This window comes from Diabrotica undecimpunctata, chromosome 9 (assembly GCF_040954645.1).
Source record: "Diabrotica undecimpunctata isolate CICGRU chromosome 9, icDiaUnde3, whole genome shotgun sequence".
NCBI classification, from domain to species: domain Eukaryota; kingdom Metazoa; phylum Arthropoda; class Insecta; order Coleoptera; family Chrysomelidae; genus Diabrotica; species Diabrotica undecimpunctata.
The window spans coordinates 16,104,474-16,131,784 of NC_092811.1; the positions used below are offsets into that span (position 1 = coordinate 16,104,474).

The following is a 27,311-nucleotide window of genomic DNA, read 5'->3' on the forward strand; positions in this document are numbered from 1 at the left end:
GTATCTAGTTTAATAATATAATGCCAAACGTTTTGGAGGCATGTGCCTGGGGGTAGTCATATCCAATTTTGAATTATTAAATTTACATAGGGTTGAAAAGATGCTAGTAAATGAGGATAGTGAGTAGTGTTGGAAGAAAACGATCCGCTGTGTGCAAGTACTTAAAGGGGATACGAGAAACGAGCGTGAGCGTGAAGCGGCGAAACCTTGCATTTTTATTAACACATTTCATAAGTACTGTCATTACAAAAATTGGATTTCGCAAATGAGAAAATCCAACAAAAAAAAGATTTTTCTGATAGATATTTTCAAGTTAAAGTTGATTTCATGTAATCGAAGGATCTTACAATAAAGTCCTCTCAGGAACGCAACTTAACAATAAAGTCGTCTATTTTAAAGTGAATTGTCAATATAAATGAGTCAGAGAAACTTAAATTATTAGAAGAATTTTTTCACTAAGTAGCAAAAAACACAATTTGTTTAATTTATTCATGTTTGTATTTTGAGAACGATTTCCGAAGTGGAAAACAAAACGTCAATAAACTTATTTTTAACTTAAATTGTAGCTTATTTCCAATAAAAATAGTTAGTTCAGGAAATGAAGCTCGAAAAAAGTTAAAACCTCGCAATTTTTCGTCCCGCATGGATTGAGTTGAAATTTTAACAGAAGGTAGGCGAGAGCCCAAGGATCAAAATCTATATCGAACCGAAGTGCGCTGAAGGGTTTTAGGGGTGAAAACTACCCTTAATTGTCAAAAATTATAAAATAACATATTAAACCTGAATATGGGTAAGATTTGGTTTGAATTAGTTAAATAATGATTATTTCATACTTTTGAATAGAGTTCCATCATATTTCAACCCTTAAAAAGCAACCCTTGTTAAAAATTAATGTAAAAAAATTACTAATTCTAAAAAAATGATTTCGCCTTGGATCCATTTGGCTAAAAATTTGGATTTAAGCTCAACTCACACTCTGCTTTATAGTTTATGTCATGCCGATGAACCTTGATTGTTCTTAGGAGTGAAAACTACCCCTAATTTTCAAAAATTGTAAAATAACATTGCAAATCTTAAGATGAGCGAAATTTAGTTTGGATTAGTTAAATAGTGATTTTTTTATACTTTAAAATACAATTTCATAAATGTTCAACCCTTAAAAATCAATTGTTATGAGTGCTATAGGTGAAAACAATTTTTTGCCAAAATTTTGCAACTTTTCAACTTTTGAAAGTCACCCTTTACAACATTACAGTTTTTATAAACTAATTTAATAGGTATAAATTAAAAAAAGTAGAATTGAAAAAAAATTTATCAACATAAAAAGGCACCATATATTCTTATACATTTACATAAATAGTTGAAAATATTTACATTTATAGGTAATACAATTATAATATTAATTTTATTCGTCATCAATTACAACGTGATCTATGTCATCCTCATCTTCTTCAATTATTGGTGGACTATTATTGCACCCTTCACCTGAGCACCCAGAACAAGTAGAGTTACAGTATAAACCAACTTTTCTGCGCCCACATGAAACGCCGCATCCTTTTTTGCATTGGCAAAAAATAATTTTCAAAAGTTCATCGGGTGCAGGTTGTTTGTTCATGCATACGGGTAATAACAAACCATCTTTGGAATACCATCCCCAATCTGTTGCTTTGATATTTGCATTGCCAAGCCACTGTTGAATTTGGTAATAGCATCTTTTTGAATGCTCATCTAAGGCATCAACAGTGGGCAGAAGGGATGATAGCTTAACCGCACAGTTTTTCGTTGTAGCTTTGATGAACTGTTCGTACCGCATCTGCTCGAGAAAAGCTTCCAAATCTTTTATTTTTTTTAACTTGGTAAGCTGCGTGTCTTTAACAGTTTCGTACAACATTATTGCACAGTATCTGCCAGCATCTAAAATATCTTCAAGCTTAGCAGTACTGCTGTAAAAAATTTCGGCATGTTCCCTCATGTCCGGTCTTTTTTGAAGAATATCAAAATTTTTTTTTTACCTTTATTGTAAAAAGCAGATACAGTATCACAGCCAGTAAAAGCATGGGAAAAAGCTATTAATTTTGAACTATCTGGGTACCCTATTTCAAAACTTTTAGATACTTATAATGTGGGAAGAAGAATTTTGTTTCCCAAGTTTGAGAAAATAAATATCTTTCTTTATTTTTTCTAAATTAGCTCTGGCTGTTAAGATAACAAGGATGTCGATATCTTCTGCTACAATGATTTTTTGTAAATTTGACCTATCCTGAATAGCCAATTCAATGACTAGCCCGTCAGCTTCACCTTCACTTTGATGGCATTGAATAGATTGATTCTTGAATTCCGCTATAAGTAGTTGTATATTACAATAAAATTAATTGGTTTTTTTACCGTATTTCCTTCATTTTTAACGATAGAGTGTTTCTTCAAAAACAATTTTGTAGAGGTTTTCAAGAGCTACAAGGATCTGTGAATTAAATCTTTTTGGAATCCTTGGTTTTTAAATGGGGTGAGTTTAAAGGGCTCGAAAAAGATGGTGCTTGATCGTAAATCGATGTTTTAAACGGCTATATCTCGCCAAATATTCATTGTACAACAAATCTAAATAAAGGAAAATTTTAGTCATTAAAAAAGCTACAATTTAGTACATTTTTATTTTTTTTATATATTCAGTATTTTCGGGGATATTTAAAAAAAGAAGGGTAAAAAATATGAAATTGTAAATCGTTTCTCGCTTTAAGCTGTATTTTTTCTAAAACTAAGCATTTTAAATGGGTCAAACTTCTTGGACGTATTAACAATACATGTACAAAGAGAATTGCAGAAGGGTGAAGATCGATTTTAATTATGGGGTGGTTAGGGGGTTGTTTTCATCGATTTTTTCGTAAAAGAATGAGGTATTGACCTTATTTTCATCATAACTTACTCACTTTTTGAGCTAGAGTCTTTTTCTTTTTTTTTATGATAGGTCTATTTATGCTCTTTAAAAAAAGTTTTATCAGTTTGCTTCCAAAAATGCATCATTTTCCCGATATTTGACTTTGAATCTTTCAAATTTGGCATTTGAAGAAAACCGCTGAACATTGATAGGCCGTATTTCGGTTCCTATTATATCGCAAAAACATTTTAAAAAATGAATTGTATTTGTCTTTTTAAAAGCTACAAATTTGTTCTCTGCAATTTTTTTGATAAAATGCACCATTTTCGAGTTATTCGCGAAAAATCGATTAAAAACGTCGATTTTTTCGTCTAAAAGTTGTTACTTTCAATCGCGAATAACTTGAAAAATATCAGTTTTACAAAAAAGATGTATAAAACATTTTTTGTTTAGAATCACTTTTTTAATCGAAACCTGTGGTTAAAACGTAAAAAAAATTTTCACCCCCGAGATGGGGTGGCAACCACCCCCAATGCTTTGGCGCACTTTGGTTCGATATAGATTTTGATCCTTAGGCTATTACCTACCTTCTGTTAAAATTTCATGTCAATCCACACAGGAAGAAAAAATTGCGAGGTGAAATGCTTCATTTCCTGGACTACAATCGAGAAACACACAGACGAAACAACGTTTTACAAATTTCGTTTTATGGGCATACTTTTTAACAATTTTATTATCTGATACAAAATTAAAATATGTGACAGCCAATAAAAGGAACTACATTTAATTTTATGTCCCTTCGTTTATTTCACCCACCAATCATGATCATATGGGCTAATTATACTAATCAACAAGATATAGCGCGCATCAACAAATCATTTATAATTTTTACAGGCACTTGAAATTTATAGGGCAACAAAATGATCAAAATCCGGAGGATAATCGTTTCTGGAGCGATCGTAAAAACTTTTGTTGTCGACATTAAAGAGGCAGTTAGCATAATTGGAAATTACCAGACCTAAATCAATTTATGCAGTAAACCAGTAGAACTGCATATCTGTCTATTTAACTATAACACAACAACTTTTTACGATCGGGAAAAGTTATTGCTGACGGGAATATCAATTGCGAGATATGTTGATCTTCAGATACGCCAATTATTTTTGTTTTATCTTGTACTTAAGGCGATTTGAGTTGATGACATAGAAAATTCATTAAAAGGAAAAGAATTTGTATTTATCATACGAGCAATAACCCAGATCTACGAGTTGATGTTTAATTTTTTTATTCTCAATTTTTATCTAATTTAAAAAACACTATGTATATATACTGAGTGACAAAAAAAGGTAAATACCTAAGTATTATATTTCATCCGATTTTAATAATATATCATCATCATCATTCTCAGCATATTCCCATCTTAAATTTGGATGTCTTCTTGGTCTCTCGATGCTTCTTGGATACCACAGGGTAATTCTAGTGGATCACCTATTGTCAGTTCTTCTCGCTAAATGTCCCGCCCACTGCCATTTTAAAGATTGGATTCTATGGACTACATTAGTAACCTTGGTTTTCTGTCTGATCCATTCTATTCTTTTTCGATCTTTCTTTGTTATAACTAGCATACATCGCTCCATTGACCTTTGAGTGATTTTGAGTTTCGGTATTATCTCTTTCTTTAGTGTCTAAATTTCGCAGCCGTATGATATGATTGGTAGTATACACTGATCAGATGCTTTTCTACTTTAATAAAGTCTTCTGTCTTCTAAGGAGGGTTCACCAACTTCACAATAAATATTTTCGATTGGTGATGTACGAAACGCTCCGGATATTATATGTAAAGATAGATTGTGAAGACTGTTAAGTTTTTTTAGTAGTGTCTTCATCATAATCAGCCAATCGCGTCCACTGCTGGACATAGGCCTCCCTCAGTTCTTTCCAGTGTTCTCTACACTGGGCCGCTTGTAGCCAGCTTTCCGCTACACGTTTTATATCATCGGTCCATCTAGTCGGTGGTCGTCCTCGGCTTCTTTTATAGTTTCTGGGTTTTCATTCCATAATACGTTTTATCCACCGTCTATCTTGTGTTCTGGCTAAGTGCCCTGTCCAGTTCCACTTAAGCGTCGTGGGTCTTTCGATGACGTCTTAAACTCCTGATCTTTGCCTCATTTGTTGATTTGTTATGTGGTCTTGAAGGCTCACGTTCAGCTTTGCACGTTCCATGGCTCGTTGTGTAACTCTGAGTTTATTCGCAGATTTTTGCGTGAGTGTTAAAGTCTCTACTCCATAAGTTTGTACAGGCTAAACACATTGGTTATAAACCTTTCGTTTGAGACACATGGGAATTGAACTTTTTAGAATATGACTTAATTTGGCAAATGCTGCCCATGTCAGGCCTATTCGCCTCTGTATTTCATGTGTCTCTGCTTATTTTCATCTCGTGTCCCAGATATTTGTAAGTGTCTGTTTGTTGTATGGTATTATTGTCTATAGTTATATTTCCACTCATCACGAGATTTGTCATAAGTTTAATTTTCTCAAAGTTTATCTTTAATTCTGCTCTTTGAGAAAGACTTTTAAGCGAATGTATCATAGAAACTGTATCCTGTAAGTTATCTGCGATTAATCAACAATTACAACATCATCTGCAAACCTTAGATGATTTAATCTTTCTCCATATATATTGATGCCCATATCTTGCCCTTAAGTGTTCTTAAATATTGACTCTAGAGCTGCCGTGAACAATTTTAGTGAAATATTGTCTCCTTGTCTAAATCCTCGACCTAAGCTGAATTTGTCTGTGTCTTCGTGTAGTCGTATACTTAATGTAGCGTTCTCGTAGATATTTTTGATTAGTGTCGTGTACCTGTAATCTATTCGGCTTTAATTTAGGGCTTCCAGTACTGTTTTAAACTCAACAGAATCAAAAGCCTTCTCGTAATCGACAAATGCAAGAACCAGTGGTATGTTGTACTCGATGCACTTTTCTATTAAGATCTTTATGGTATGCAAATGGTCATTTGTGCCATATTCTGCCCTGAAGCCTGCCTGTTCCTTTTAGAAGTTTAAGTGTTAGTCTCTTTGTTAAGATTTTCATAAAGAGTTTGTACATATGTGTCAAGAGGCTGATGGGTCTATAATTTTGTAATTTAGTAATATCGCCTTTTTTGTATAACAAGACTATCACTGCATTGTTCCAGTCTTTTGGAATCGTACCCGCATGTAAGCATTTATTAAACATTTCGCTTACTGCTTTTAATAGAATTTGAGTAATTACATTAGTATTATATCTTCTTATATCTTTTCTAATTTCCGCTGAAATTCTTTTATTTAGTTTTCTATATTCTTCTTTGTTTTCCTTTTCGTTCTTGCTTAGGTTTCGTCGTATTTCCATGAGAGCTTTTGTATCTTTGCTAATCTTTTCACTTTTGGTGTCATTTTTCTTGCAAAATTTGAGTTGTGCGTTTCTAACCGAGTCTGTTATTAATTTATTGTGATCGTCGATACTTAGAGGTTTGGGATTATTACTCTGTAAAGGCTCGGCTATATTTTTTATGTATGCTTCTGGCTGATTTGGTAAATTCCAAACTATGCATTTGCAACTGTTTATCATCTTTGCTCTTTCTTTTTGTAGATTTATCATTACTGGTGTGTGGTCGCTTCCTACTGATAGTTTATTGAGTACAGTGACATCTTGAATAATTTGCTTTTTGTCTGTTATTATATAATTATATTCTCTCTTAGTTCTTCCGTCTGAACTAGCCCACGTCCATTTTCTATTCTGTTTTTTCTTAAAAAGGTGTTTATTGCGTACAGTTTGTGTTGCAGTAGAAAGTTGGTAAGCATTTCGCCTCTTTCGTTTCTTACTCCGATTCCAAAATCTCCGATTGCCACTTCTTGTTCGTCCTTTTTCCTTCCGAGTTTCCTGTTAAAATCTCCCATTATCCGATTGTAATGAGACAGTCTTAGTGTCTTAGTGGCTGTAAAATATACAGTAGGTCCATAATCAAATTTTGATCTGATTAATATTCTGTATAACATTAAAAGTGTTTGGCGATCCGCACCCCATTCTTTATTGGCCAGAGTTTTTAGAAGATTAAATCGCTTGTAACAAGATAACATCAACTTTGTTATATGAAGTTTCCAGCTTAGAGTTTCTTCGAATGTCATGCCCAAGAACTTTATTGACGTACACGTTTTAGGTTCTCATCACATAGTCTCAGGTTGGGTGTGAGTGTGTGACATTTTTCTTAGAAAACAGGATGAAACGAGTTTTTTCAGTGGAAAGACAGAAACCTGTTTTTTGTGACCAGAGTTCCAAGAGTTGTATAAAGTTCTGTGTGTAAGAAAATATATTTTGTATATTTTTACCTTTGCAAAAAATTACAAGAGCATTCACGTAGACGCCTGCCTTTATAGGCGATTTTAGATTTTTGAGAATATCATTGATTGCCACTATGAAGAGTGTAGGACTTAAGAACCGAGCCTTGAGAAATGCCATTTTCTGGATACATTATATCTGATGTTGTGCTGTTTGTTCTAACTCGGAAAGCTCTATTTTGAAGGAAGTTTTTAATAAAGAAAAGGCAGTGACCTTGGATGTTCCAACTATGTAATTTTTTTATTATAAAATCTTGTCAGGCTGTATCGAAAGATCTTGATATCTCAAAGAAAACCGCTAGACATTTACTCCTTAGTGCGAATGCTTCAGAAATGTCACTTGTCTCTCCAGGTGCCATCTTAGTCTATTATTAATAATTTTTTCTGGTAACTTACACATTCGTGCCGGTCTCAGCTTGGGTAGAGGAGGGACCCTGAATTAAGTAGGGGTCCTTCAGCACTTTGCGCAAGACAGACTGGGCGGGGAAGTCCTCAACCCCGACACGGCGCGTCCCAATGGCTGATAGGGGAGTTCCTGTAGATATACAGGACAGGTACGAATAAGGCTTAGCCATATAAGTACCCGCGGATCAACTGAGGACATGACATTAGGCAGCAGTAATGTCATTACTGGATTAAGGCTGTGGGAAAATAAAAAAAACATCCTGCAGGCTTAATTCTAGATACTCACAGGCGCCACAATCGGTTGTGACACTGCGATGGGGAAGGCAACGGGAAACCACCCCATAAATAGTCCCTAGTTCATTCATCATGGTTAATGTAAACAAATTTGGAGAAGATACTGATCATGGACTTCGGATACCAAGATCCGGCAGGGTAGGAAGAACACAAAAATGTAAGGCTTCCCAGGTCGTCAACCCACGAAATCCTTACCAATATTTAAACACTAATAAAGATAAAGTGTGCACGTGGAACGTTCAAAAAATCTGTACTTGGAATGTTTGAAGTATGTTTGAAGGGGGAAAGATACACAACACCATTCAAGAAATGAAAAGACTAAATATCGACGTGATGGGAATCAGCGAGATGAGATGGCCAGGCTCGGGACAGTGCTGTGTGGATGAGCATATGGTATACTATGCGGGAAACGACAAACCACATCACTGGAATGGCGTAGCATTGATTCTGAGCAAAAAGGTCGCTGGGGCTGTGATCAGCGTGATTGCTCTCTCTGACAGGGTCATTCTGATGAAGCTGCAAGGCAGACCCGTTAATACGAACATCATTCAAATTTACGCTCCAACATCAGAAAAAACAGAAGAGGATATCGAGGAGTTCTACGCAATTGTACAAAAAGCACTAAAATACACCAAGAAGAACGAGCTAACCATCATCATGGGTGATTTCAATGCCAAAGTTGGCAAAAGCAGTGTAGAAGACATCGTCGAACAACACGGCTTAGGCGAGAAAAACGAAAGAGGAGACCGACTCATACAATTTTGCCGGGAAGAAGATTTTACCATTGCTAACACGTGGTTTAAACTTCCCCCGAGACGACTTTATACGTGGAAGTCACCTGCAGATACAGCCAGCAATATCATCAGAAACCAGATAGACTTTATTCTCATTAACAAAAGATTCAAGAACAGCTTGACTTCGGCGAAGACCTTCCCAGGAGCAGACGTCTCATCGGACCACAACCCATTAGTGGGCCAGATAGAACTCAAACTAAAGAAACTCAACAAAAATAAACCTAAACAGAACCTGGATTATGACACTCTAAAAGACCCCGTAGTTCGTCAGAATGTGAGAGATACAATGAGACAAAAACTAGAAACGGCTCAACAACAAAAACAGAGTGTAGAACAAAAATGGAGTTATATCAAGGACGTCATGCTGAATGCGGGAAAAGAACATCTGGGAAAGAAAAAAAGAGTAAAAAATAAAGAATGGATGACTGATGACATTCTGCAGATGATGGAACAAAGAAGATTGCTGAAAAACAGGGACACGAAGAAATACCAAGAAACCAACCAGACAATTAAAAAAGAAATACGAAGAGCCAAGGAGACATGGATGCAAGAAAAATGTAAACTAATCGAGGAGCTCCAAGAGAAACACGATCATATAAATATCCACGACAGTGAATGAGAAGTTGGTTACCTGGAAAATATATATCGAAGAACTTTTCTGGGAGGACCGCGGCAACCTTCCGGAAATAAATTGCATGACAGGGCCGTCAATTCTAGAAAGCGAGGTAAAGGCTGCTTTAAAACAGTCTAAGAATGGTAAGGCTACAGGTCCGGACGAAATACCCGTTGAACTTATTAAGGTGATGAGTGAAGTGAGCACGAAGGAGTTAACTGAACTGTTCAACGCCATATACGATTCAGGTAATATCCCAGAGGAATCGCTATTGTCAACATTTGTAACGCTACCAAAAAAACGATCTGCGAAAACGTGCGAAGATTTCCGAACTATCAGTCTTATGAGTCATGCACTTAAAATTTTTCTTAAAATCATACATGCCAGAATTTACAAGAAATGCGAAGAAAATGTCGGTGAAATGCAATTCGGATTCCGCAATTCTATGGGTACACGTGAAGCACTTTTCACCTTACAAGTCCTACTTCAGAGATGCCGCAATGTCAGTTGTGATGTCTATATTTGTTTTATTGACTACGCCAAGGCATTTGACCGTTGTCAGCACCAGAAGATGGTCACCGCACTACAAAGAGTAGGATTGGATGAGAAGGACATTCGGATCATCATGAATTTATACTGGAACCAGCGTGCTCAAGTCAAGGTCGAAGACCAGCTGACCGACCAAGTGAAGATCATGCGAGGAGTAAGGCAAGGATGTGTGCTATCGCCGACTCTTTTCAATATATACTCTGAGGAGATTTTTAATGAAGCCCTCACAAACCTAGACATGGGAATCCGAGTGAACGGTGAATACATCAATAATATCCGCTACGCCGATGACACTGAGTTACTAGCAACCAGCCTAAACGATCTGCAGGCCTTACTAGACCGAGTGCGAACTGTGAGCGTAACATACGGACTGAACCTTAATATTAAGAAAACTAAATTCATGGTTGTCAGCCGTACAAATTTAGATCCCGGGGCACTAATGGCAGGTAGCGAAGAGATCCAGAGAATCGACAGATTCACTTACCTCGGAACTACCCTCAACGTACAATGGGACTACGCTCAAGAGATTAGATCCAGAATTGAAATGGCACGGTCTACTTTTATTAAGTTGAGATCCTTGCTGTGCTGCAGTGATCTCAGTTTGGGAACCAAGATGCGGATAGTAAGGTGCTACGTTCTTCCAGTGTTACTATATGGAGTTGAAGCCTGGATACTGACGCAAGCCACTGAAAAACGAATCGAAGCCTTCGAGATGTGGATATACAGAAGGATACTAAAAATATCTTATGTGGACCATGTCACCAACGTTGAGGTCCTACAGCGCATGACAAAAGAAAAAGAAGTGCTTAATTTAATTAAACAACGTAAGCTTGAGTACCTCGGCCACGTGATGCGGAACGAAGAAAAATATCGAATTCTTCAACTTGTTATGCAGGGTAAAGTATTTGGCAGAAGAGGACCGGGACGCCGTCGTATCTCGTGGTTGAAAAATCTCCGACAACGGTTTGGGATGACCTCAGCGGAGCTGTTTCGCAGAGCAGTCAACAAAACCATGATAGCCTTGATGATCGCCAACATCCGGACCGGATAAGGCACTGAAGAAGAAGAACTTACACATAGCACGCATGTTAAAGATATCGGTCGGTATGACTCGGGACTTGTTTTAATACTATTAGGTTTTTTTGTATAGGTATAACGGTGGATTCATTGCATTTTTCAGAAAATTTGTGCTGTAGCCAAATAATATTAAATATAATATTAAATAGTTGATTTTGAGAGCTATCTGGAAGGTGCTTGATAAAAATACTAGATATATCGTCCGGGCAAGCGCTGATTTCTTTGAGATTTGATAACGTTTCTGTATACTCTAATTATTGAGAAATGGGTCAATTTAACGGTTTATCTGTGTTAGGTATAATGCTAATTTTCTTATTTTCTTGTTGTTAGTAATTAATAAAAGATTTTTTATAATTAATATTACTAGATCGGTTTTTGTATGTATTTTGTTGCAAGGATTTTGGCAATATGAGTATTACTAGTAACTGCCTCTCTATTTATCTCAAGGCTTTTAATATTCTGATTGCTATTTAATTCGGATATTCTTCGGACTTTGTTCCATACTTCAGTCAAGGGAGTATTTGCAGTTAACGTTGATACCTATTGAGTCCATGATTGGCTTTTGGCATTTATAGTTATCTTCTTGGCTACAGCACGTTGTTGTCTGTATTCAATTTTATTCTCCACAGTTTTGAAGCGCTTGTATTGGTTAAAAGCTTTTTTGCTAGATTCGACTGCTGTTTTGCATTCGTGATTCCATCATGGGACAGGGTTGCGTTGTTTTATCCATGTAGTCTTTCCTATTGCTTTTTCTGCTGCTTTGTGGTAATGTTATTAAGGTTCTTCAATGTCTCCTCTATATTTGAGGTACTTTTAAAAGTGGTTATACTGCTTTCGATTAAATTTGAAAAAAGATTCCAGTTAGGGTTTTTTAAATTCCATTTTGGAGTAAATATCTGTCCATATTGGTTTTTGTTATTATGAATAAAAAGTGGATGGTTATCACTGTTGTATCAGAATTCGAGCCTAACTCAGGTGAGCTGTGGGGTGAGACCTGGTTCGCATATCGTAAGGTCTATACATAAAGTTCACCGTTCTGTATATTAAATCTAGTGGGCCTGCCGTCGTTTAAGACTGAAAGGTTGGACTGTTTAAATATCTCTTCTAGCAATCTTCCCCTAGTATTTATAGTGGAAGAGTCCCATAAAAAGTTGTAAGCATTAAACAGTTCAGTTAACGCTTCTGAGTCTACTTCCGTTGATAATGGTACGTATAAGTTACAAACGTAGATATTTGAACTTGAGTTAAGTTTAATGCAAATTGCTTCAACATCAGTTTAGAAACAAATTATTGTGGTTTTAATTGACTTTTTTACAAAGATAGTTACTCCGTGACTGGCTTTTTCTGGGCTAGTTCGATTTTTGCAGTAATTTTTAAATTGTTTTAAAGCTTGTATTTTTTCGTGAAGACAAATTATATCTGGATTGTATCTGGCCAGAATTCTTTGGAGCATCTAAAGGTTATTGTAAAAACCGTTAATATTCCATTGCAAAATTGAAGAGAAGCCCATCTATAATAAATAAAAACTGAAACTTGGGATTGTTACAGAAGTTAATAACTCGATCACTGAGATAACTCATGTTCGGTCTCTGATGCCTCAGTATCCGAGAAGTCATCTGTAAATGTATCAGTAGTTTTTTTCTTATTTTTGTACATCTAGATTTAATGGATCTTTGTTTGAAATAAGGGTATATTGCTGTTAGCATTTTCACAGTTATTTTAATTTTTTTGTTGAAAAACTATTATTTTCAATAAACAGAAAAACAGTAATATAATTAATTAGGATAATATAAACCTACCAACATGTAACTATTTCAATATCTAAATTTTGTGAAAAATAGATTTTTGGTCGACACCGCGGCGTCTATGTAATTCTTAAATATAACGATTCTTGGCTCGAGGGGACCTTTGCGAATCCTGTTATCGATAGTACGGCAAATCGGCCAGGACGACCTCATAAAACTTTTGGAGATCTCAGTGGAAGAAGTAAACGAAGGAGAACATAAGATATTCGCTCCAACTTCGACGAAGATACTCTAGTGCATGCTGCTCAAGTCAAGTTACAAGGAACAGGGAAGAGAGACGCTTCCAATGTACTCAAAGGAATTATATGTTCGCCAACTCGCGCGTCAAAATATAAAAAGGCATACAATCGCACAAAGTCTCTGAGAGATAAAATTAATCCTTTGAGTATCCAGGAAGCTGTTCATAGACGCAGACCTAACACGAGCACAATATGATGTAATAAGAAGCACAAATAAAAACTTCTTTCCGTGTTACAGTCTGCTACAAAAAGAAAAAAAGAAATGCTATCCGCCACCTGAAGCTTGCACTGTAACTAGCACTAGCGCGGAAGCTAAACTGCAGAATTTGATCGACCTTACCGTTAGACGATTATCGGAGTACCTAGAAGAGGTTTTACTACCGTTAAAAGAGAAATAACGCGAAACTCTAAAATTAATCTGCAAATGGAGCTGGGATGGGTCCCAGGAATCGCAGTACAAACAAAAGTTTGATAGTGATGAGGACAGTGATTCCAATATATTTTAAAGCTACTTTGTTCCTTTGAAATTAGTAGGTGGACAAAAAAATGAAAAAACTGTATGAGAAAATCCCACACCCTCTTCTCATAGGTTTTGTCAACCAATAAGGTTTAAGTTTGTCAAAGAGACCAGTGATACCGTTAAAGAAGAAATTACTTCAATAATTCTATTATCTCGCTTGTTGCAATCGATTTTGACTTATGTGGCCAAAAATTTAGAGTCAAACATGACTTCATAATGACATTGGTGGACGGAAAGGTCTGCAATGCTGCCATAGGAACTACATCGACAAGCCGATGTTATACTTGCGGTGCTACTTCAAAAGATTTCAATAACTTAGGCAGAGCAAATTGTGTTGATGATTTTGATTTTGATGATTTTGGAGACTATTTCAAGCGGCCACAAAATTGACCATGATAAATACGATAATAACGCAAAAGAAACTGCTCGTTTATATATAGATCTCTATCCATGGCACCCCATGACACCCACATTGCACAAAATACTCATGCATGGTGCAATAATTATAAAAAATGCATTGTTGCCAATTGGGCAGCTCTCTGAAGAAGCCGCAGAAGCGAGCAACAAGCACTTCCGGTCTTATCGCAAAGATTTCTCACGAAAATTTTCAAGAGCTGCAACAGGGATATTTTCAATGGTCTACTTTTGAGTTCGGACTCTTTGATGTAGGAGGCAAATAAAAAAAAGAAAGAAATGTAGTTTCTTATCTAAAACATTGAAAATGCTGCTACCTACCGATCCCAACCCAGCTGGATACTCTTCCGGAAGCGAAGGAGAAAATGTGCCTTTAGATGATCGTAAAACTGATACTAGTGATTCTGAGTGATTATTCTTCTTCATAAGTGTTTAATTACTATGTTATTAGCAGCAATCATAAAATATACTCTACGAAGTAAGTTTTATCGGATTAGGAATATTGTTGTTATTTTGATTTCAAAATAATAACAAAAGTACTAAAATAAAGTATTTTTTGTTAATAATTTTTTTTTAATAAAAACTATCCGTTCGGCTTAGTAACATTTTTTTAAATACAATACACTATAAAAATAATTTTGGCCGCCTAAATCGTTCAAATACCCGTATGTGCGCCGTGCACAGACATTTAATACATATTTACTTCTTATCTAGACGCATCTCGATATTAATAAACAAACACATTATTCAACCTTTTATCTTTACCATATGATTTATTGCTGCATAATTTATTACCGTACATTACAATTAGTGTATAAATTAATTTCAGTCGACTTGTTATAAGTACAAAGCTCCGTCCGGCCTCTTTCCATTTTTACAGACAGATCGCTCAACATGTAGAAAGTCTCGTTTTTTCTTTGTCACTTTCGCGCTATTAAACCTAGAGAATTCCGATTCAATTGATATTTATGGGGACAGAAATATCTCAATCGTTAACATTGCTCCATTTATTAGGAACAATGTTCAATGTATGATTCACTAATTTGCATGTCTATGAAACGCTTAATGGCGATGATGTGTAGACAACTTTACGTCTGATTAATGGAAGTTAAATTGGAAAAAATCGTAAAAAGTCTGAAGCAAACGTACAATGATATGTTGATATACACTCATTAGCAGATACAACCATTAAGCCACAATGGTATTTCAGAATGTCTGAATTAGTTTGGTGAAAACAAAGACAATGAAAAAATGTTTGTCTCTGGAAATAAAACTGTCATTACCATATATTTAAAATGTAAGTCAACTGGGTGTGACCCGCTTATAGACCAATCAAATTAGTACAAAATAAGAATTTTTCGTCATAACTGTAACAAAGGGTTTGACAGTTGAAATGTGCAGTATGAGATATTAGGACCCTTAAGCTAGCGGGGACAAATGAGCGGAATCCAATTTAACCTACGTAATATTTTTTTACCCATTTTTCACTAATTTATTACCACCTAATAATTTTTCACCATCAAACCACCCTTAATTCCTAAAACAATATTTATGATATACCACAGTGCTCTGCTAGATTTTTATGAATTTATTACCACACTAGTAATTATTCACCCCTCAACTACTCCTTATGAAAAGTCAATAATTATGTTGGGGTAATATTCAAGGTGATAAAAAATCTATTCTTACAATTTTACTGTACTCTTCTTGTAACTGCAAATAAAAATGGCTTGCCAGGTTTTTACTGAATTTTATCCACCCTCATAATTTTTAATCCCGTAAGCCACAGTTAATGGGAAGCTTTCAACAAGCTACGCATTCACGCTAGCTGAATGCGAAGTCTTTTTGGAAATACAAAAGTGCTCTGCTAGATTTTTACTATATTTTTACCAGTCTAGTCATTGTTTTCGTAACTACCCTAATCAAAAACATTCTATAAATAGAAAATATGATAGTTATTAATTGTACAAGACGATAAAATTGTACTTTATTTTCGAGAGCGTTTTTTAGCGTCGAGACGTCAGTCGAGACGCTAATTATGCCCGAGAAGATAATGCGATTTTATCGTCGTGTGCAGTACAATATTTTTTTCTATAGCAAGACTTCAAGTTCGGGTGAAAAATAGAATTTCAAAGAAAATTGTAATTTTTAGCACAAAAATCGCAATTGTGTTGCTCCGTTGCTAGGGATATAAATTACTCTGTGAACAAATGTCAAACAAATGTTACGTTTTGGTTTTTGCGGAGAATATTGTTGCGTTTTGTGTACAAAGTGAATAAATACGAAATGGACGGAAAAGAATTGACACAAGAAAAGGAAAACCTGCCATCAGATGTAAAAAATGCAGCGTTGGAAGCAGAAAGTTTATTGTTGCCACAAAAATCTAGGATGATGTATTAAAAAGATCAATGGCTTGAGTGAAAAAATAATTCTGGCGTATTTTTCTGAAAAGTCGAAGAAAGCGATGCCATCGTCATTATGGTCGTATTATTCGATGCTGAAGCGTCCGTTGTTGGTGAATGAAAATTGTGACATTTCTAAATTCAACAAGTTACCCCCCTTACTAAAAAACCTGAGTGGAGGATACAAAGCTAAAAAGTCCAAAACCCTGGAGTCAGATGACATTATTAAATTTCTGACAGAAGCTCCTGATGACGTCTATTTGTTGATGAAGGTTATTGCTATTTTTGGTGTGCATGGAGCGACTAGGTCCGATGAATTGTACAAGTTAGATGTTTTTAACGTGGATGACAGAAAATCGGTGATAATCGTTTCATTATCTGATACTAAAACCAAGCAGGAAAGGTCGTTTTGTATTACTGACAAGAAAAGTGGACTGAGTTTCTTGGAAATTGTGAGAAAGTATATTGCCCTGCGCCCCAAAAACGTACCTCACAGTAAGTTTTTTGTAAATATACTTGGCGAACCAGGAAATCAATCCAGTACCTCGAATCAAGTGTTTAAGCAAACGAGTACAAGTTGTGATGCTCCAAGAATAGATATTTCTAATAATGTTAATTGTAAAATTTCAGTTGTTTTTAATCCTTAATATGTTTGAATTTGTAAATTTTATTGAATAATGATGTTTTGATGTTTTGTCAGTTCAAAATTTAACCTAGCACAATTATTCACTTCTTATAAAGGGGTAAACAATTGTGAAGATGATAAATGAATTGAAAAAGCTTTGTAGCATACAGTGGTATTTAAAAATTACTTTTATGAAATTATACTTCTATACGCGGGTTCGACGTTCGAAATTTGTACGGGAGTGAATTGGCAAAACCATTACATATGTAAGATATAGGTAAGAGAGAGACAGAAGATACATTTTCTCTCTCTCTTTTTCTCTCGAGAATAAAAATTTTCCTTTTGTAAATATATTTAATAATAATTATTATTATTATTATTATTTTATATTAATTCGGTAGATATATACATTTGGCCAAAGTCTTTTACAAATAAATATTCTTCCTGGAACTTCTATGATTCGTAATAACCTTTCCATTTTTGGAATACAGTACATATATAAATAAACACAAACACAAAATAAAACCAAAAACTTAAAACCTTATTACTTAAGGCTTTTGGTCGAATGAGTTGAGGCTCGGTACTTAGAACCAGAAGTCGCGCGTTTGATCCCAATTAGGGAATATATTTTTTTAATTATTATGTTCTGATTTTTGTCACTTTGGTTCTAAAAATCAAAAAATGGAGAAATCATAATATATTTTTTAATATTGTTTCGCTAATCTTATACATTATTTAATTTTCCAAACTATGTTATTTATCATTGAATATTTAGTACATATAGTAGTCATGGGCGTAGAGATGAAAGGGCCAACATAATGATTGTTATTTTAAATTTCTTTTATGTATATGTTTATATGCATGACATAAATTTAAAAAAAGGTCGATTTTACTTTTATAAACTACCACTTTTGGCATATACATGATACTAATGACGTTTTCCATCTGGGAAGAAAGAGATATTCTTTCGCCGAGAGTTAATTTAATAAGATTTTTACAATTTAGTGGAGATTTTGAAACGGTGCCACAAAGAATCAAAAAATTCAGGGACCTAATGATTTATACAAGTGCTTTCAAATAATATATTAATTTTTCCATGCCCCCATTTACAAGTATCTTATAAAATGGCGCCAAGACGCTATTAATAAAACTGAGGCTTAGTTCAGTTACCTAAAATATAGTAATTCAAGTTTTAAGGTTCAGAAAAGAGTTGTTGGGCGGGACTTATTTCGTTTTTGAAGTTATAGACAAATAGAAGATAGAGACAGAAGATATATTTTCTCTTTCGAGAATAAAAATGTTCTTTTTATAAATATATTTAATATTTATTAATATTATTATTATTTTTTTATTAATATTATTATCATGGTAAATTAAACATATGTGTAAGTAAGTTATGCCTATTGTCATTTAATTTGTATTGTATTATTATTGTTCACGCCTCTATCTAATTCAAATTTATTTTATGCATTTTTACAATCCGGCAACATAGTGGCGTAGGGAGATATATTATGCCATGTGTGAAGATAAGGCGAGTCCCTTAAGGCACCCCAAAGACGACAGACAGCACTCAAATATGAGACGGGATCGGTGATACAGCATTCAGAGCGAGCGGACATAATACTTAATAAGCGTTTATATATTCATGTATTGTGTAATTCAAAATAAAGTCAGTTTTGTTTTCGCACGGAGTTTGATTATTAACCAGCGGCACAAGCGAAGTGCATATCAAGCAAATCCAACTATATTGAATTATGTTGCAGTGTATTGTATTGTATTTTTATATTAATAAACAATAAATTTTACTGCAGAGTATGCGTAAAAAAATTTTTTGCATTCAACTCCTTTCATACATATATGAAAATAAAAATATACATTTTCATCAAAATATTGATTCAATCCTTCATTTACTATCCTCCTATTACAGGTCAAATGTTGTTTATATACAGCAAACGATGCAGCATATACCTATATACCTAATTCTGTTTCTCTTTCTGCTCTCTCTTACCTATAGCATTACATATCTAATGATTGTGCAGATTGACTCCCATATAAATTTGTAACGGCGAACGCGTGTATAGAAGTATAACTTCTACCGGCAGTCCCACTGGACTGCCACACCCGATTGTTTTTTTATTTTAGCCTAAGCTACCACAGATTAGTTGAGAGGCGAAAAATTAGTAAAAATCGAGCAAAATCACGTGGTATTTCAAAATTTTTATTTGAGTTAGCTAGCTTAATATTCGAGCTTCCGCTTAGTAGCTTAATATTAACTTCCCACAAGAAGTAGTTAAGAAGTGGAAAATAATAGTGTGGTAATAAATTTGTAAAAACCTGTCAAAACACTATGGTACTTCAAAAATATATGTTTTTTAATTCTGCTGGCTCAAATATTTAGCTAGCGGAAACGTTTGCAAATAAAATTGCTTTAGTGGTGAAAAATTATCAGGGTGGTGAAAGTGTAGCAAAAACTTACCAGAAAAATTTTTTATTTCAGTTATAAGTAGAGTACAGTGGAATATTGATTGATAGAGTACAATAAAATTGTAAAAATAGATTTTTCATCACCTTAAATTTTAACCTAAGAATTATTGACTTTCCACATGGGGTAGTTGAGGGTAAAAAATTACTAGGGTGGTAATTAATTCGTTAAAACCTAGCAGAACATAGTGGTATTTCAAAAATATATATTTTTTAAATTTCGCTGGCTCAAATATTAAGCTAGCAGGAACGTTTCCAAATAAGATTGGTTTAGGGGTGCAAGATTATCAGGGTGGTTAAAATTTAGTAAACATTTAAAAACCAGTTTTTTATTTCAGTTATAAGTACAGGAGAGTGAATTTGAAAAAACAGAATTTTTACCCTTAAATTTTAATCTAACAGAATAATTGACTTTCCAAAGGGGTATTTTTTTCTCTTGGCAATCGGGCTAAGTGCCCATCCAACCAGCAGCAAATGTGTAATAACGTTCACTTAAATTAACCTATTCTAACTAAACTAAATACACTACAATTCTGTAAATTAAAAGAAGACTACGATGGGAGAGGAACTAGGATTACTTTTCGCACCTAGGGGTCATTCAAGGTGACTCACAGACAGAAAGTGGAGACCACGGAAAGTATAGGTAAAAAGGTAAAATATTTGGCAATTCAACAGAGGTAACGAGCTTAACACCTACACTAAAGTTTTAAGTTACACATTTTAATAAACTTAAGAATAATTTTATATACCTTGTACATATTTAATAATATCAAATAAAGTAGATTGAAAGGGGGGTATAATTTTTGCAATAATAAACTATTGATGTTCTTGTCTTTGTATTTCAAATTTACTACAAGCATAAAAAATGTGATCTAAGACGCAAACCACATTGCAAGTTTCACAAAGTTGTAGTCAACACCGATTTTATATATGTTGAGGGAAGCTTGCATGTCCGAATTTCAGCCTACAAATGGTCACAATATCATTTCTTGTAAAATCAAATTTTTGGTGCCACAAATCTGTCAGAATACTTGGATGTAACGGTGTATATCGTGTGAGGTTATTAGAGCAATACTTTTTCCAATGCAATTCCTAATTTGCCTTCAAATTACTCTTAGATATCATTAAATATTCTTGAGCCCCTAAATTGTTGTTGATATGCTCTCCAGTTATAACGCTTTCTTTGGCTAACGAGTCTGCAACTTCATTGTCACGAAGTCCTATATGATATTTTACCCAAGTCCATAAGGGGTAGTTAACGAGTGAAAAATTACTAAGGTGGTAATAAATTCATAAAAACCTAGCAGAGCATTGTGGTATAATTATAAATATTTTTTTTTGGAATTTTAATAGTTTTAACCGTAAGCCAGCAAAATCGCTCCCCTTAAGGGTGGTTTGGTGGTGAAAAATTATTAGGGTTGTAATAAACTAGTGAAAAATGGGTAAAAAAACATGCCATCGGTAAAAATTTTTTTTCCGAATTCTGCTAGCTTGAACCTTAAGCCAGCAGACTCGCTCCCATTAAGGGTGGTTTGGTGGTAACGATGTCCCAGATCGATTAAATAGTTATTACGAAATTTAATTTGTTTGTAAGATTTTTTAAAAATTTCTAATTTCTAAGACCGGTCCAGATAATTTGTGTAAATGTTTAATAACAATAGTAGAAGCTACTAATATTAAGTCTTGTTATTGTAAATCTTAAAACTAAGTTGTTATAGTAAAATTCTTCGTTAAGCTTCAGATTTCTGATGACCACCAGGTGCAAGCATACAAAGTTGAAAATTCATTCTCATTCCACTGCATGTTCGACGGATACATAAATTAGCATATTTGATTAGCTTAAGATGTACAACTCGGTCTTTTCGTGTTTGGAAACATTTCAGATGCCAGCACTCTAATTAAGTGCCCACAAACATGTCAATTTAACACGGCATTTTTGCGTGTGTCGCAGTCGGAGACGGTCCTGTGTTTAATATGCATGATTCCGCGTAGGAATATACACGGTGAAATAAATAGTTTATAACATTGTCACGAATTAATTAATAAGGAACAAATAAAATAAATAATCCCACTCAAATGGAACATGAAGGGGGTATTCACGTTAAAAATTGATAAATTGTGCTAAATAACTGATGGATTCGACTGTTGTTTGATGAAAATTCATTTAACTAACAATAAAACACTGAAAAATTATCACTACAGCTGTTTCGGCAGAGTCTCTTAAGTGGTATATTTTTGGTATGCGTTTACACTTTATAGTGTTTAACTGAATAAGTTGAAGAGGGGAAAACTGTTAAAGTTGGACATTTAGAATTATGTATATCTGTATTTTTTAATTTGTTAATTTCCATTCATAGATTATAATAAAGATAGATTAAGGCTTTTATTTGGAATGTGAAGAATTTTAAATTATTAATTAAAAGAATGATTATAGTCTAAAAGGTGAAGTGCGATAGAATCTGTTTTTCTATTTTTGAAAGCTCTATTGTGTTCTGCTATACGTTTGATAAAAATTCTACCAGTTTGACCGATATAAGTTTTTGGACAGTCGTCACATTTATGTTGGTATACACCACTGGGTAAGTGCTTTTTCGTTTGGCTCTTGTTGTTCTTAATATATTTGCTTAAGTTGTTTTTTGTTCTGAAAGCTGGTATTATTCGTTTCTTTTTTGTATCTGGCTAATTTTGTTGATATCTTGCCTGTGTACTCGAACGTAATCGAGCAGAAGGTACAGGATTTTCTCTCTAATGGTGAAAATACGAATTTCAGCGCTTTCTTGTGCAGTTTTTTTTGTTTAACTGTTTAATCGCTACAACGAACAATCAATAAACACATTTTTTTCTAAACAAACAAGGTTTTTCTTTTCTTTGACATCTAAAGTATTTGTATTTAAATATAAATATGTAGATAAGTTTGTAATGATAATTTACGACTTTTCCTATTATTACCATTATCTTTTGTATTAATTATATTAATTTGTAATACGACGATGGGGGCTTTGCTGACTGATATCGAAGAAATGTCATATCGACATCCCAGAAGCACTGTATTTAAATAATGAATAAAAGCAACGACATGATCTTGGTTTTAATGAACAATGATAACAATAACAAAGCATAAAAAAACCAAAAGATAACTTAATACTTTGTATTGCCTCCTCTAGCATCTATATCTGCATGTACACGTCGGCTCATGCTGTCTATGAGGTTGCGAATATCATCTTGCTGGATGTTTTGCCATTCCGCTTCTAGACCCAAGCGAAGTTCGTTAATTGAGGCTGGTGCGACTTCGTGACCTCTAATATTTCTACCAAGCATGACCCAAATGTGCTCTACTGGGTTCAGATCTGGCGAACACGCTGGCCAGTTCATTTTATTAATACCAACTTCCTCTAAATATTGCGTGACACATATTGCAGTGTGGGGTCACGCATTATCTTGCATTAATAGAAAATCATCGCCGATATATTGAGAAAAGGCTGTTATATTAAGTGATTCGCTAAAATTTCCTCAATCTACCGATGTGCAGTTAACGAACGCTCAATAAATACCAATCAAGTGTGCTCCTCACGTGATATTTCTGCCCATCTGATGAGTGAAGACAGTATCTCGACTCATCCGTAAAAAGAACATTACTCCATTTCCGAAATTCCAATGTAAATGCTCCCTGTATATTTAGATCCCTGTGTATTTAGATGTTGTCATGCATTTGGTTTTTTCTGCTGATATTATCATATTGTATTTCTTGGCTGTTGTATTACATAACATAATATTTGGATTTCTTTGTTTCCCATTCTGTAGCCATGACCTTTACGTACTGCTTGTATTATTTCGTCCATTATTATATTAAAGAGAAGTGAGCTTAACGAGTCACCCTGTCTGACTCCGCTTTGTACTGGTATATTCTGTGTTAGTTTTCCATTTATCTTTGCCTGTATTCGATTATGGAAGTAGATGTTTTCGATGGTTTGCATAATATTGATTGGTATGTTTCTTTTATACAGTAGGTGTAAGACGTCTTCGACTTGGATGCGATCGAAACCCTTTGTTAGGTCTATAAAACATAGATATGCTGGTTTATTGCTCTACTTTCTTCTCTGTGTTTTAGAAGCTCGTTGGTTATTCCGTCTGGTCCTGGTGACTTTCTATTTTTGAGTGAATTTATGGCTACATCTACTTCCTGAAAACTTATTTCTATTTCGTGTCTTAATTCAGATATTCTGAAAAATATAGACGTTTTTTCTATTCTTTAGGCCAACATTTAAAGCGCCTCTTTACTACGAGGGGCGCAAAATAATTACTTTTGAGAGAATGGGCTAAAACTTAGCCAGGACAGAATATAAAACAAGCTTTTTTTTATTTTAAATCAGTATTATGTCAAAAATTTATAAATCACAATTTTGAAATAAGCTATTTATAATAATAAATAATTTATTATTGTACATGTGAAGAGGTAAGGCGCCTATCTTGCTTACCCGGACGGGCCGCCCTTGCTGAACTGTAAATTAAATTAAACGAATTTTGGAAAACTCAACTAACCTTTGATTATTTACGAGCTAAATAGAGATGTTTGAGTAAGGTATAAATATTTTTCTTGTGCATTGAAATCTACAATATTAATTATAAGTTATAAAAAAATCATGAGAAAACAGAAATGAAATTTCATTAGCATTTACGACACGCGCGGTAAAATATGGATATGGATATGAATATTATTTGACAATGCTTTTAATCCAACCGAAAAAATGTATTGTATGGAGTTGTACATTTACTATTTAAGTAAAATACATATAAATTTTGCCATCTCTTACGATTCTACAATTAATCCTCCATTATTTTTAAAAGTATCCTTGAACTAGTGTTCCGGTGCGCATAGGATTCGTCAATATTTTGTTGCTAAAAATAGACAAAAATTACTAGTTATTTACTTTTTATTCAAAAGAATACAATGGCTCGTTAGCTCAGTTGGTAAGAGCACCACACTGATTCTTTCATCGTGGAGGTCGTAGGTTCGAATCCTACATGGGCCAAAAGTTTTGTTTTTGGAAGAAATATTTCCTCTATAAACAAACGGCTTTAGTTTTTTGTTTTAATTGACCATAAATATATATTTACAGGCACCCTACTGGATTGTAGGCTTCTTTATAATAATATTTCGATCTAAATACATCGAAAAAGAGGCTGTTGGGTATAATATAGCTGAGGAAGACCTTACGTATGAAATAGGGTAGATTAGAGCAAAAATAAGAAAAGAAAAATGCATATATTAATTTTAAAATAGAAAAAAGACAGAAAACGTCGAAAGAACTCAGGAAGCTAAATTTCCTACATCGATTATTGTAGGATACGCGGGCGTCATAAATATTAATAATTGTTCAATCACAAATTAGTCCATTCACTTGTAATCTCACATTAATCTTAATTTCCTGAATTTTTATACTTTCACCGTGTATAATTGTTGGGGTCAGGCAATGGAGTTTAGGGGTCTACATTGTAAAAATGACATGCACCCTATCCTCCATGCTATGGCATGCTGGACGAGCCATACAGTCTGTAGTCGACACCCCGAGGTATAAGCGGGAATACAAAGTGTAACAATACTCATACGCTTATGAAACGCGCCTGGCGGATCATAGGGGCCTTCACATTTTGCTCTTTTTTAACTCAAGTGTCTTGAGTGAAATGTCTTTAATCTTTCCTATCGGCCTCTCTTGGCTAACTCTTGCTTTTTCCGACCCTGAGTGGCTATTAGGGTAATCCGAGGGCGGACGGGTCACTATAATTCTATCTACTACACTCTACTACTCTTCTCTCGACTAAGGGAGTAAACCCTAATAAAAAATCCTGGTCCTCATGGTAGGGGGTTGGGACGTAGGGCCTGCTCCTCTATACCCGTGAAAAAACTTACTGCAAAAAATTCTAAAATCCAGCCTCGGAATACGGACGGGAAAAAACGAAGACGACGTAGCAAACGAACAAGGACTTTGAATATAAATACATAGAATATCCAAGGGTGGAGAACCAAGTCAGACGAAGTCATGGCAGAAGTAAAGAAAATAAAATCAGATATCACGGTTCTTACCGAAACAAAGAAAAAAGGCCAAGGTAGTGAAGACATAGGAGGTTTTATACATATTTATAGTGGAGTAGAGAAAGACAAAAGAACACAAGCAGGGGTATCAATATTGATAAAAAAAGACTTAAAAGGAAACCTGAAAAGCTGGGAGCAGATCAATGAGAGAATTATTAGAGTATCTATTACGTGGAAAGGGCACGACCTCGAGATCGTTGGAATATATGCTCCGTCAGAAAATGCATCAAAAGCAGCTAAACAAATATTCTACGAAACTTTATCGGAACTCATTGAAAATACAAATAGCCGCAAAGAAATTGTGTTGTTGGGAGATTTTAACGCTTGGACAGGAACAAAAATAAATGACAAAGTCGTAGGAAAATATGGTAAGGCTAAAACAAATGATAATGGGGAACACTTAATCGAATTCTGTAAACAGCACCCTACCTCGGCTACTACTATCAAAATGACAACCAACTAGCTCAATCAGAACCCCTGGAATCGAATCTACCTAAATACAATATTGATGCACTGCAAAACGACTCGACATCATTCTTATATAAGCTGCGACTCAGCCAAAAATTGGCAAACCTGATCTACTCCTCAGCCCAGAATACCTATAAAGAGATAATCAATAAAATCAATGAAGCAGCTTACGAAGCGCTCAGCACAATCCAAAAGAACAAAAAGAATACTCCATTGTGGTGGAAAAATGACATCGCCAATGCAGTACACAACAAGAAACAAGCATATCAAAAGTGGCTACAAACAAATGATCCAGATGATAGACGAACATATGCAAGATCAAACAGAGAAGTAAAAAATTTAGTAACTAAAGCAAAAAATATTTCCTGGGAAAGTAAATGCGAAGAACTCAACAAATATATAGGGTCAACAAGATCAAGAGAAGCATGGAAAACGGTAAAAAATCTGAGAACAAACAGAAAAGAAACGAGTAGAATAGATTTAATAGAAGAAAGATCTTGGATCGAACACTACTCACAACTTTTGACTGAAACAAGACATCAATTCACGAACATCAGTACAACAACATATGAACTGGAATTCAGTGAAGACGATGAAATAACAGCACAGGAAGTCGAGAAAGCAATACAAACTCTAAAACATCGGAAGTCATGCGGACCACAAGGTATACCAAATGAATTACTAAAACATAGCCCACAAGTATTACGGGAATTACTGGCGGATGTTTTCACCTTATTCTATAATGGACACGACTTACCACCGGAGTGGACCAAAGCACATATTAACAACATCTACAAAAAAGGAGATAGAAAGAATTGTTCAAACTACAGGGGACTAAGTGTCATAAATTCACTCTCAAGACTGTATGGAAAAATAATAAAAAACAAAATTGAAAAAGAGATGACAGATGTTGAAGAACAGAATGGCTTTCGTGCAGGGAGATCCTGTATGGACTGTATATTCTCTCTAAAGCAAGTTGTCGAGAAAAGATTAGCCCACAACCTTTCAATTCATATAGTCTTTATAGATCTGACAAAGGCATACGATAGTGTATCACTTTCAATGCTTTGATTGGCAATGGAAAAACAAGGAATAAGCAAAAAAAATATACAAGCAGTACAACAGCTCTACAAAAATATGACGGCAAACATTAAAACTGGAAATAGATTAACTAGAGAAATTCCTATTAGTAAGGGCCTAAAGCAAGGCTGCTGCATAGCACCTACACTCTTCAAAATATATCTAAATGAGGCACTCTCAGTGTGGAGAAGAAAGTGCTGCA

At 34.6% G+C, this 27,311-nt stretch overlaps 1 protein-coding gene and 1 non-coding gene across 2 annotated transcripts in view; one reads left to right on the forward strand and one right to left on the reverse strand.

Moving 5' to 3' along the window:
- slow (epidermal growth factor-like protein slowdown) overlaps window positions 1-27,311 on the reverse strand; it is a 385,029-nt gene that overhangs the window by 295,955 nt on the left and 61,763 nt on the right. The window lies entirely within an intron of this gene.
- TRNAI-GAU (transfer RNA isoleucine (anticodon GAU)) lies at window positions 24,421-24,500 on the forward strand. The gene is given in 2 exon segments: window positions 24,421-24,458; window positions 24,464-24,500. It is a non-coding gene; the product is annotated as a tRNA-Ile (tRNA).